At 46.8% G+C, this 10,018-nt stretch overlaps 1 pseudogene; it reads left to right on the top strand.

Moving 5' to 3' along the window:
* The first annotated feature begins 2,527 nt into the window (after nucleotides 1–2,527).
* LOC116468083 (single-strand selective monofunctional uracil DNA glycosylase-like) lies at nucleotides 2,528–3,908 on the top strand (annotated as a pseudogene).
* The last annotated feature ends 6,110 nt before the right edge of the window (nucleotides 3,909–10,018 follow it).

Raw genomic sequence — 10,018 nt, 5'->3', positions numbered from 1 at the left:
TTGAACAGCTTTCAAACAGTTTTTTGTGGGCATGAGGAAAGCAGCAGAGGCAGATGTTGTCCTCCATGACTCGCAATCTGGGTATGTGAATGATTAATGATTTGGGGCCAGGCTCCAGGGGTCCAAATCCCTATGAGCTGCGTGATCTTTCTAAAGTTAACTAAACACTGTTTCCTTCCTCATTTGTAAAGTGAACATAAACGCAGTATCTGATCATAACACAGGTGATGTTCTTAGATCAATGCCTCACCCATAATAAATTCTCAATCCGTGTTAGCTATTAATTGTATCACAATTCAATCTCTTCAACGCTATAGTAAAGGTGTAAGCAAAATGCTAGGAAGTTTCTAAGTGATGAATGTTTCCCAAAGCAATCCAGGAAGACTTGGCCATTGCAAGCCTATGGCCCTGACAAGGGAAAAGACTCAGGAACCAGGAGCGTAGAAGTAAATCTAGTTACCCAGCAGTGCATATGCTTCACCCAAGTCAAGCTGTCTTGCAGAAGTGGGGCAGCCTGACTTTCCACTGTGTTCTCCTCGGCGAATATGGCCTAGGCCCAGTGTCTGCTGAGGTCACTCCACACTCATGGAGCTGGGAACAGCTGCTTTCAGGGAAAGGTAGGCTGTTGCTGAAATGATGGACTTTCCTAGCATTTAAATTGTTTACGCGGGGCCAGGCGAGGTGGCTCACACCTGTAATCCCAGTATTTTGCGAGGCCAAGGTGGGAAGATCACTTGAGGCCAAGAGTTCAAGACCAGCCTGGCCAACATGGTGAAACCTCATCTCTACAAAAAATATAAAAACTAGCCAGGCATGGTGGTGCACACCTGTAATCCCAGCTATTCGGGAGGCTGAGGCATAAGAATTGCTTGAACCCTGGAGGCAGAGGTTGCAGTGAGCCAAGATTGTGCCATTGTACCTCAGCCTGGCCAAAAGAGTAAGATTCTGTTTCTAAATAAATAAATAAAATTGTTTGTGAGGAACAAATGGCCAGTAATTCAGAGAAATACCTACTACCAGTGCTGAAAAGACCTGTACAATTCCTGTACTAGCTTTGTGAATACAGCTATTAAAGCATAACTAACTTTTGCATCCAGGTACAGCTTTAAAAAGAGAGAACTGACAGAGCTGCCCCTAGTGGCAATGCTCAGGGGTGGTGGAGGTGCCCAATGGACATGTCCGTCCCAGAAAAGAAGCACTGACACCCTGGGAATGGTTATTAATGAATCCTAAATTTCCTTTGGCTTTTGGCTTTCTTTTGCATCCTCTGGCAGTCACATTGAATATAAGTATCAAGTGCCAAGACAAGTCAATAGGGAAATTGTCTTTTCAACAAAGGGTGCCAGGACAACTGGATGTCACCTGTGAAAGAATGAAGACGGATCCTACTTCACACCATCTATAAAAACTAACTCAAAAGGAATCAAAAGACATTTTGGAAGAGCTAAAAACTACAAGACTATTGGAAGAAAATGTAGGGGTAAATCTTGAGACCTTGGAGTAAGCAATGGTTTCTTAGATGTGACACCAAAAGCACAAGTGATGAAAGAAAAAATAAGCTGGGCATCATCGAAATTAAAAACTTTCATGTTTCAAAGGACACTATTATAAGAAAGTGAAAGACAAAACACTGAATGGGAGAAAATATTTGCACACAGAAACCTGTACACAAATATGCACAGCAGCGTTATTCATCATGGCGCACTGCGGGGCCAGGCACAGTGGCTCACGCACAGTGGCTCATTTTGGGACACCGAGGCAGGCGAATCATGAGGCCAGGAGCTTGAGACCAGCCTGGCCAACAGGGTGAAACCCCATCTCTACTAAAAATACAAAAAAAATTAGCAGGGCATGGTGGCGTGTGCCTATAATCCCAGCTACTTGGGAGGCTGAGGCAGGAGAATTGCTTGAATCCAGGGGGCGGAGGTTGCAGTGGGCCAAGATCGTGCCACTGCACTCCAGCCCAGGCAACAGAGCGAGACTCCATCTCAGTAAAAAAAAAAAAAAAAAAAAAGCCCAAAGTAGAAACAAACCAATTGTCCATCAGTGATGAATGGATGAACAAAAGGTGTGCTATCCGTACAGTGGGATGCTGTTCAGCCATAAGAAAGGAAAGAAGTACTGCTACATGCTCCAAGAAAGCCATAAGAAAGGAAAGAGTACTGCTCACAGGCTCATGGATGAGCCTGGAAAATGTTACACTGAGCCCGATAAGCCAGACACAAAGGCCACATTTTGCGTGACTGCATTTATACAAGATGTGCAGAATAGACAGCCAAATCCACAGAGACAGAAGGTGGATCAGTGGCTGCCAGGGCTGGGGGAAGAGGGAAGGGGAGGGACTGCTAATGGGTATGGGGTTTCTCCGGGGGCTGATGAAGATTTTCTGCAACTAGATAAAGGTAATAGTTGTACAATCACAGGAATACACTAAAAATTGCTGAATTGTGCACTAATGGTATGGGGAATGTATTGCCCCCACCCAAAAAAAGTAGGAAGTGCTGGACCAGGTGACAAAAGCATGGCCATGCCCCAGAATTTTTCACTAGGGACCCTCCATGAGCCAGCAGGTGCCCGGAGAGAGCCCACGCCCTGCCCTCAAGGCTTGGCTGAGGGCTTCCTGGAGGAGGAGCTTTGGCTCAATACTGAGCTGAGCCAACTGCAGTTTTTGCAGTCTGCAGGCATCATTCACAACCCCGTGGAGTATTGTATAAGAGCCGCGTCGCAACTTTGTGACTCGCTGCTGCCAGGGCCCCAAGGAAGTGCTCTTCCTGGGCACAAACCCACGACCTTTTAGCATGGCCCAGATATGAGTGCCCTTTGAGGAAGCGAACATGGTCTGGGACTGGCTGGGCATTAGAGGGCCTGTGCTAACCCCTCCCGAAGAGCACCCTCTTAGCTGGGACTGGGGTGCTGGGACTGGCGTGCTCAGTCAGAGGTGAGTGGTGCCCGATTCTGGGGCTTTTCCAGAACCTCTGTGGTTCTCCTCTTCTCCTGTCACTGCTTTGTCCACAATCTGTGTTCTCTGCTATTCCTGGCTCCCAGAGAACACAACCTCACTCCTGCTGAGCTTCCTGCCAAGCAGCAAGAACAGCTTCTTGGGATCTTAGTGCCCCCCTCTGCCGGCAGGTGCGGCGGCTGGGGGTTCGGCTGGGGGTGGGAGTGGGCTGGCTGGTGCAGTAGTGGGCGTGAATGGCTCTGGCAGGCCTGATGCCAGAGGTCCAGGTGGAGGGGCTCCTGCATCTCTCTCCCTGTAACCCACAGGCCAGCAGGGCTAATAGGCAGTGACCAAGAGAGTTGACCAAGTGAGTTGGGGCTGCTGCTGTGGCTATGGAAATGAGTGCCCCTGGGGCCTGGCATGGGACACATTCAAGGCCTCCAAGTCACTCTTGGGCAAGCAGATAACAACACACCCTGGACTGAAGCCAAAGGTCCTCCTGGGCTCCCTGGTTGCCGGGAAACATAGCCTTCGATCTGTTAAACTGCCTTCCTACCTGCTGTGGCAGTTTTGACCCCACTCCTGTTTGCCCTGCCGAGTCCTGCTTTCCTCAGCTTCCCTGAGCACTGCCCTTTCTGTGGGAGGGAATCAGCAGAAGGTGCACGATTGCACTTCAGATGCTTCTACCTCGTCGTTTCCTTGGAAGTCTCTATTCAATGGGGAGCTCCCTAGACTGGCTGCTAAGGTCGCATTTGCTTTTTCAGAGGAAATACCTTGTCAGGATCCCTACCCATGCTTATAGAACAGCTGCCTTCAGCTGACCCCTTTCCTCATAGGGGCCAGGACAAAGCATGGGACAAGAAATTCAGAGTGATCTTCTCATGAGAGGCTGAGGCTGGCTCAAAGAATTCAGTGTGGCAGTGTGAAAGTCAGAAGACCTGGATTTTCATCCCAGCTTTGCGACTTGTGAGCTTTATGATGGTCAGATTGATGGAGCCTGGGCTTCAGGCTGCTCTTCTGTAAACGGGGGCTGCCTCCCTACTGGGGTTCATGTGAAGGCAACGGAGACAACACCTGAAAGTGCCTTGGCCGGGCGCGGTGGCGCATGCCTGTAATCCCAGCACTTTGGGAGGCCGAGGCAGGTGGATCATGAGGTCAGGAGATGGAGACCATCCTGGCCAATATGGTGAAACCCCGTCTCTACTAAAATACACGCACAAAAATTAGCCAGGTGTGGTGGCATGTGCCTGTAGTCCCAGCTACTTGGTAGGCTGAGGCAGGGAAATTGCTTGAACCTGGGAGGCAGAGGTTGCAGTGAGCTGAGATCGCACCACTGCACTCCAGCCTGGCAACAGAGCGAGACTCTCAAAAAAAAAAAAAAAAAAAAAAATTGTCTTGCACAGGCCTGGCTCGTGGCTTTGCTTTCTTGCTTTCTTACCTCAGGGTTGGGGAGTCACCGCACTGTGCTATGAGGGAAGCCCCTCTCCATTCAGGAGACCCTGCTAGGGAGGAGTCTGGGCTCCCACCTGTGGCCAAAGTGAGGGGCGAATTCTTTCCCTGTCAGAGATGGACCAATGACTTTATGACAAACCCAGCCTGTGATTTTTCCAGTCTAAGCATTAAAAGCTCCTAAACCCAGCCAGATGTGGTGGCTCACGCCCATAATCCCAGCACTCTAGGAGGCTGAGGTGGGTGGGTCACTTGAGGTCAGGAGTTTGAGACCAGCCTGGACAACATGGTGAAACCTCATCTCCACTAAAAATAGGAAAATTAGCTGGGTGTGGTGGCAGGTGCCTGTAATCCCAGCCGCTCAGGAGGCTGAGGCAGGAGAATCCCTTGAACCCGGGAAGGGGAGGTTGCAGTGAGCCAAGATCGTACCACTGCACTCCAGCCTGGGCATCAGAGTGAGACTCCATCTCTAAATAAATAAATAAATAAATAAATAAATAAATAAAAATAAAAGCTCTTAAACTCTTTTTAAAAATAGCTATAAAGTGCCTCCCCTGTCTCCTTGCCACCTGGGGTGAGGTGGGAGCTTAATGGATCCTGTAGATAATATACATTTGAATCTCAGGCCTAGATGAAGGCAGAGCCCTCATGAATGATCAGGGGAGATATGTTTTCTATCTAGAGCCCTGGACAAGCTAGATAAGCTATTTCATTATCTCTCTTTGCAAGTGAGCAGATTGTTTTTTCTGTCACCTTTTTCTCTAGAGTGGAAGCCTCGGAAGGTCTTGACTCTATGCAGGATTCACAGCTCTGACGCATTCGTGCCCTAGGCCCAGGCCTCAGCTCCTGTCCCTGCCGGTGGCCATTACATCCAAAGCTTCTTGGGTATCAAGATTGGCAGCTCTCCCCTTCCACCTCCCTTGCATCCAGTGCAGCTGCCCCCACGATCTCCTACTTTTTTGGTTTCAGTTTTCTTTGCTTTCCTTTTGGCTGCAGGATTTCCCTTGCTTTAGCAAAGCTCAGTTAGTGCGTTTGAAAGCCTGTTCATTATCTTTTCTCTACCACTTCTAGGTATTTTTAGAGCAGAAAGCTTTCTATGTTTCCTAGTCTGCCACACTACCAGAAATGTAAGTCTCTGTGGTACAATTTCTCTCTATTAAACTAGCAAAAATTTAGCAGGGGCATGTGCAAGGGTGAGGGAAGGGCTCATGTTCTCCTGATGGGAATCTCAATTGCTACTCAACTCCTGACAGTATTTTGCAATCAAAAATATGAAAAAATGATGCATGTCTTTTGTCCCAGCAATTTCCATTTCTAGGAAGTTATTCTATTAAATCATCATGGATGTGTGCAAAGTTTCAGGTTCAGGATGTTTGTCATAGTTGTATCCGGCCTCGGCGTTTCCAAAAAGTATACACTGTTTAAATATTCCCGTTGGGGAAACAAAAAGGAAAAAACAAGAAGGAAGGGGAAGCACTTAGGAAAAGAAAACCTTTCTGAGAAATCTTCAGCAAATGAATGCTTACGACTCTAGGGTCAGATCACATCTCTTGGCCATCCCTAGCTATGAGGGAAACTTGGAAAATCAGAATTTTTATTTGGGTACGACTGAGGTTTTGTTAGTAAGGACGAAGGGAGGAATGGATACCATAGCGTGTATGTATGTATGTATGTAAGTATATGTGTGTGTGTATTAGGGTTCTCTAGAGGGACAAAACTAATTGGATAGATGAATATATGAAGGGGAGTGTATTAAGGAGTATTGACTCACACAGTCACAAGGTGAGGTCCCACAGTAGGCCATCTGCAAGGCAAGGAGCAAGGAAGCTTGTCTGAATCCTAAAGCTGAATAACCTGGAGTCCGATGTTCAAGGACAGGAAGCATCCAGCATGGGAGAAAGATGGAGGCCAGAAGACTAAACCAGTCTAGCCTTTCCATGTTCCTCTGCCTGCTTTTACTCTGGCCACGCTGGCAGCTGATTAGATGGTACCCACCTAGATTGAGGATGTGTCTGCGTCTCCCAGTCCCCTAACTCAAATGTTAATCTCCTTTGGCAACACCCTCACAAACACCCAGGAACAAAACTTTGCATCCTTCAATCCAATCAAGTTGACACTCTATATTAACCATCACAGTATGTATGTGTGTATACATCTAAATATGTATGTATGTCTGTATCTATGCATCTATCTATTGATTGATATGCTTCTAGAAGGGTAGATATCAAGTTCTTTTGATGTTTATTCCTAGTTGGAAGAATTTTAAAGGTAACTTTTACAATCTTGTTTTTGCATATTTGCTATAATACAGCTGCATTATGTTTATTTTTAAAATAAAACATTTTAAAATTTCAAATATTTAAAAAAAATATTAAGATAAAATATAATAAGATAATATAAAACAGCTGTATTATATTTATTTTTTAAAAGTCACTCAAGAGCCTGGGTGCGGTGGCTCACATCTGTTTTCTTAGCACTTTGGGAGGTCAAGGTGGGTGAATTGCTCGAACCCAGGAGTTCGAGATCAGCCTGGGCAACATAGTGAAACCCTGTCTCTCCAAAAAATACAAAAAAATTAGCTGGGTGTGGTGGTGCACACTTGTGGTCCCAGCTACTTAGGAGACTGAAGTGGGAGGATCACTTGAGCCCAGGAAGCAGAGGTTTCAGTGAACCAAGATTGCACCACTGCACTCTAGCCTGTGTGACAGGGTGAGACTGTCTCAAAGAAAAAGAAAACGTCAAGAAAGGTTATAGTTGTTAAGGATGGGGTGGCACATGATGGGGGTAGGACCACAGCCAGGTGTGGTGCCAGAGGGCGGTGAGAAGCAGAGAACCACAGTAACTCAGGAGTGTGGGATGAGGATACAGCAGCTGCCAGGGTGGGGCACTCTGACTGTTCTCAATGGATTGTTATGTCCTTGGTTTTTAATTTAGGGGGGTCAAAATGTTGCCTGTTGTCTTGTATGTGCTGCCTATAACCCATTTGGAATATAGAGGGCAGAAGGGGGGACTCTGCAGCCCCTCCAGACATCCCTGCTATGAAGATGGGATATCTTGTGTGTGGATTTTGTCATCACCCAGATAGCTGCTTGCCATTGTGTCTGACTTCTCCTTTCAGCTCTTTAATTGGTTAAAATGTTCTAAGACCTGCTTCATGTTGTGTCCAGCCTCAGAAAACAGATCAGAGTTGTCCTCCTCAAGAGGAGTAGGCCATAGAGTTATTACCATGAGAGTAGCTGCTGGGTCTTAAGGATCCCACCACAAAAGGACAAACACAGTGTGTTGGGAATGTCGGAGAACCACAGTTTTCCCCCTTTACCAGGAATCATGCCGATAATGGTGGCTGCCATTTATTGAGTGTTTACAGTGAGTATTTTCTCATTTAGTCCTTCAAACCACTTCACAAGATAGATTCTCATTTTATAACTAAGAAAACAAAGGCTTGGACAGGTTAAGTAACTTGTCTAAGATCACACAGCCAGGACAGTGGGAAAGGGGTGACTGCGCTGTCTGGTTTTGAGCCTATGTTTGTGACTATTAGTTATTCTACTCAGGGTGACCAGCAATCCTGCTTTACTTCGGACTGTCCTGGTTCTAGCACTTGAAGTCCCACATTCTGAGAGACTCCTCAGTTCCAGGCAAACCTGGACAGCTGGATTTGCTTCCTTGGCAGTGACAGACCTCTTTCCACTGAGCGCTCAGGGGTCCGTGTGTTCTTCACACCTGGATGGTCACCCGGGTGCGATTGAGGCTGGGTATTTTCCATAGTGGCCCTGGGCAATAATAGGCACATAATTGGTACCAAAGGAAAAAAATCCTAGTGGAGTTAATGAGTGAATAAATGACTAACGTCACCTACAGCAACTACTTTCAGATTATCTATTATGAGTCAGGCACTGTTAGGTGCTGTGGGAAATAGATAAGTGAGTTTCAGCTAAATAACTGAGTAATGTGAGTAACTAATTGCACTCTAGTGTAGAGACTTGCACTGTTGGCGGTGTCAACAAAGATTCATTAAGGGATATTGCACCACAGGCTTGATGGCTTTAGTAACCCACAGCAGTAACGCCACTCTGCTTTGGTAGATCCTGGGGTTGATCAGCCTTATCCCTCACACAGTCTAATTCTTCTGCCTCCCAGCAGATGTGTGAGATATTCAACGCCACTTCACAGGAAGGGAGAGTGAGTCAGAAAGGACCACAAGCTTATGATCTAAAGGCGTGATTGCACAGTGGCAGCCCTCAGGCCACCTCCAGGCCACTGTTGTGTTTTGTGGCCTATATAATTTTTTTAAACAAAATTGAGTTGGTGACTCACACCTGTAATCCCGGCACTTTGGGGGGCTGAGCCCAGGAGTTCAAGACTAGCCTGGGCAACATGGCAAGACTTGGTCTCTACAAATAATAATTTAAAAAAGTAGCCGGGTGTGATGATGCACACCTGTGGTCCCAGCTACTTGGGAGGCCGAAGTGGAAGAATCACTTGAGCTGGGGCAGCTGAGGCTGCAGCGAGCCATGATTACGCCACTGCACTCCAGCCTGGGAAACAGAGAGAGACCCTGTCTCAAAAAAAAAAAAAAATTGAATTGTATGACAGTATTTAAAGACTGGAAGATTTTGCATAAAAATCTGAATTTCTAGTCCCTCTTGATGAAATGGAAGATATGACAGCCCTGTGTTCTTAATCATGGCTGTCACTTGTGATGAGGCATTGACCCTTCAGTTTTCTCATTTCCAGGGCAGTCCTGGCTTGTGTTACCTGAGGCACCAAAATGAAGAGATGGGAAGGTAAAGAAAGTATCTCTAGTGGAAGAAGGCATGTGACTATAGCAGCCTCAGGGACCCCAAAGGTTGTCCCATGTTCCAAAGGATCAAGAACACAGTTGTGAGGAAAAGCCACCTCTGCCAAGGCCAGAAGCAGACCCCTTTCTCCTTCAGGAATTTAGATGCTGCCCCTGACTTCTCCTTCTGTATCATCTTTGTTCTCCTCCCGTTTAGTCAAGTCACAAAACAAACTTTTGTTTTTTTCCAATTAACCGTTTCCTTCAGTAAGCGGCAACTCCACTGTTACAGGTGTTCAGACCAAACACTTTGGAGTCATTCTTGACTCTCTCATACCCCACCTCACTGCCTGTTTCTGCCATCCTGGTGCAGACCACCATCAGCTCTTGCTTGGGACACCATGGAAGCATCCTGATTGCTCTTCCTGCTTCCATCCTCACCCTGCTGCTGCCTATTCCCAGCGCTGCCAGGGAGGGATCCCGTCAAACCATAAATGGGATAGCCAGGCACGGCGGCTCACACCTGTAATCCCAGTGCTTTGGGATGGTGAGGAGGGAGGATCGCTTGAGCCCAGCAGTTCAAGACTGCAGTGCCCCATAATCGTGCCTGTGAATAGTTACTGTACTCTAGCCAGGACAACATAGCAAGACCCTGTCTCTACAATTAAAAAAAAATATTAGCTGGTGCACACCTGTAGGCTGTGGTGGGAGGATCACCTGAGCCCAGGAGTTCGAGGTTATAGTGAGCTGTGATTGCACTACTGCATTCCAGTCTGAGCAACAGAGCAAGACCCTGTCTCTAAATACACACACACACACACACACACACATAAAATATATATATAATTTAT

The sequence above is a fragment of the Hylobates moloch genome, unplaced genomic scaffold (assembly GCF_009828535.3).
Source record: "Hylobates moloch isolate HMO894 unplaced genomic scaffold, HMol_V3 SCAFFOLD_5, whole genome shotgun sequence".
Classification (NCBI taxonomy): domain Eukaryota; kingdom Metazoa; phylum Chordata; class Mammalia; order Primates; family Hylobatidae; genus Hylobates; species Hylobates moloch.
This window is presented reverse-complemented; position numbering and strand designations above follow the sequence as displayed.